The following is a 3,272-nucleotide window of genomic DNA, read 5'->3' on the forward strand; positions in this document are numbered from 1 at the left end:
TTGAGGCTGAATCTGCAGGCCTTAACAGAGCTAAAATTCGTGTTGACCCTAGGCTCTTTGATGGCATATGGCAAATGTCACCTGAGTTATTAACAGCCAAACAGAATAATGGGCTCCATTCAGTATTTGAGGAAGCCTTTACCACTGAATTGGAGGAGATTTCTTCCTAATCCCAGATGCCGATTAGTTTATATTCCGATCCACACAGTTTGCTAACCTTTATGATTTTTATACTAGCTGGAATGAGTGCAGAAGCTGTTATTCAGCCTGTAAATGGCTAATCTTTTTAGAAATTTAAGATTAGAAATGTACATTAAGAATGTTGAATTTAAATGTAATCCTCTGTTCACTCACCAGTGCAGACTGTTTCAGGATATTTGTTACTACACTGAAAACATTTTCATCTCTCTTGGAAATGGCATTTATATTTCCTATTCCTGTGCACCAATGACTGTTTTAAAGAGCAATATCTTGTTAGGCACTAGGGATAAAAACCTAATCCTTGCATCCTGGGGAGCTGGGACTCCTTCGTGTCAGAAACCCTCAGCCAGAAACACACACATGCTTCACTTGACTTCCAGGAGTAATCCCTTGGTCTTCAGCTACTCATGTGGAGTTAGGCACGCGGGTTAGCGTGTCCAGGGCTGGAGTCCCAAAATTAATCGCTTCCAGCTTCTGCGTTTCTCAGGGTAGCGGTGCTGATAAAGGCAAGGTGGTAATGGCGATGCTCTCTCGGACATGAAGGAGAGGGAAGAGGAAACATTTTGACATTAGGGCCAGTGAAAACTACTGTGTTCTCTTGTCCTTGTGATTCGCTTTCATTATTTATCACGACCAAATCAAACAGGCTTATCATTGTTTTTCCTTTTAACACAGCGCTTCCCTCCCTGCCCGGTGTCAGGGGCTGCTGTCCTGTGAATTGCAGGAGCTGCGGCCCCGAGCTGTTCAGTCCTTCACCCAAACCTTCGGGGGGTTTTCCGGCTGGTGTCAAGCTGGATACATTTCCATAAAATGGGGGTGTTCCTCTCTAGGAAAAAAAGAAAAAAAATCATGCATTAAATGATGCCAAATCCTAAATGCCCAGCATGCTTTATGCCAGCTCGCAGTAATATTTTGATAGATACCGATAAAAATGTTTTACAAACCAGTGCCTTTCAGTGCAGAATATTCCGATGGTGATTTCACGCCAGCCGTGCCCACACGAGGAGGACAGTGAGAAGGTCAGCTGTGAAATGTGTGATCGATTCGAGCGCAGACAGTGAATCCTGCAGACATGTATTGGGTCCCTGAGCTCTAAGTGGTCTTCTGAGCACAGACGGTGGGATGGTGGTTGCAGGGGAGCAACTTCATGTGTGTCCCAGGTGTGCGTGCTGCCTTCCCAGCAGCATCCCGTGTGCCGGTGCTGTCTGCGCGAGGGAGGGAGCGGCAGCAGAAGCCTGCGACTTCTCTGCTTTTATGGAGTAAAAAGGTGTATCTTCCCTTAGAGCAGCTTTATGAACCAGCCTGCCCACGCCTGTAACACCCTAATTACTTTCCAGTAACTACATCAATTGCTGCTCTTTGTGAACGGTCGCCACGCTCCTAAAACACCAGATATGGCGCAGTTGTAGGATGGCAAAACAGCTGCCTGGCAATTAAATGTAATGCACATAAATTGCTTAGAGGCACATCCTGCTTTGTCTTTTACTGATTTGAATGACCTTTATTTTTGTTTAAGGAACGAGTCACTTCTGCTAACGGCACGTCAGAATTTTTAGCAGAAGCCCACAGCGCCCGTGTTGGGGTGCCTTGGAAGGATGCTGTCCCGCTTGCCTTTCCCGGGGTATGTGAGGGGTTAACCCCAGAGGACAGACCCAGCGTGTTGTGTTGCCCACGTCCTTCATCTGCAGAACCCTGCGGTGGATGGGAATTCCTTGGATGGAGCCGCTCCATGAGCAGGTCACCAGGGATCCCTTAGGTAAGTTACTTTTTTGCAGTCAATTATACATGTCATATAATTGCATCCAATATACAGAGTATTTTCCCCATCATTCTTCTTTGAACCCACCACACACGTGACCCTACCATGTGAGGCAGAGACAGACTTGTTCGTACTCTGAACAGCAGGATGTGAAATGCTTTTGTGATCTCCTTTCCATAACGGAAAAATGCCCTGCATAGAGTTTCAGCAGCTTGTGATTCCTTCAGAGTAGTCTACTGGGGGAAAAAAAAAGCAAGACCTGCTGGAGATACTGAATTATAAAGTATTTTAAAACCAGAGAATTAATTAAAATTAGTGTTTTAAAAAAAATAGAGAGTCTGGATGTTTTCAAGATGTTTTCTGTTGGATTCCAGAGAATCCAGAGGGAATAATTTGGTAGAAAACCATATTCACTAAACGATAACCAAATGTTGAGTCACTACATTCAAGGAAAGCCAGACGTAATCTGAACCAAAGTGTGGCCTGATCCAAATTACCTGAATAACCTAGCCTACCTCAGTGGTACTACTGCTTTCAATAAAAGTTTTGACTGCTGGGAAATTCTCTTAGGTGCAAATATTTTTTTTGAATAAGAATAATAGCGGAAGGGTTTCAAAGTTACGCAGGTATTGAAGTTTCTAATTAAATAATTCATATCTAAGTCAAAGATGAAAAATCCAATAACTGTAATGGTATATAAAGCTGCTGAAAGGTGTTTAAATATATGCACCTATAAAGCTTCATAGCTGGATTTCTAACCCAGCCTTCTTCTGTACTCTAATAAATCCTTCTCTTTCTTATATGTGTTATCCCACCTTAAGTCTGTCACAGAACACTGGGCTGAGAGGCAGGCGCTGGGATCCTCCCTATAGACGCAGGCAATAAAAGCACTAATATCCGACCTTTTTTTTTTTTTTTAAGGCTCCAAAGTCACGGAAATGTGGAGCTGGAAGTCTGGTGACTGACAAATAAGTGGGCAGAAAGAATGTGTATGCCTCTGAAGATTATCTATTTTAAAATACTTTCCTGGCTCTATTGGTAGTTTAGAATTTAAACTAGTCTCATATTTGCTATTGAAAACAATTTTTGACAGAAAAAATACATTTTGAAATAAATGGGAAAGTGTCTGTTTTGTCAAAAACTTTCATTTTTTTTTAGTTTTCAGCGTTGACAGACTTGGAAAATTTTCCAGTCTCTTTCCCTCAGAACATTGTTATGATGAAGAGTATACACAAATCAAAAGTATGTACTAAAAGACAGAGATTTTCTTTTCTTTTGGTATTTTTCATCTACTGCAATACACGGTATATCT

General features: G+C 42.2%; 1 long non-coding RNA gene across 1 annotated transcript; it reads left to right on the forward strand.

Moving 5' to 3' along the window:
• The first annotated feature begins 1,204 nt into the window (after nucleotides 1-1,204).
• On the forward strand, nucleotides 1,205-3,070 carry LOC128152160 (uncharacterized). Its single transcript, XR_008238547.1, has 3 exons — nucleotides 1,205-1,361; nucleotides 1,718-1,957; nucleotides 2,882-3,070. It is a non-coding gene; the product is annotated as an uncharacterized LOC128152160 (long non-coding RNA).
• Nucleotides 3,071-3,272: the final 202 nt, after the last annotated feature.

The sequence above is a fragment of the Harpia harpyja genome, chromosome 15 (genome assembly GCF_026419915.1).
Source record: "Harpia harpyja isolate bHarHar1 chromosome 15, bHarHar1 primary haplotype, whole genome shotgun sequence".
Classification (NCBI taxonomy): Eukaryota; Metazoa; Chordata; class Aves; order Accipitriformes; family Accipitridae; genus Harpia; species Harpia harpyja.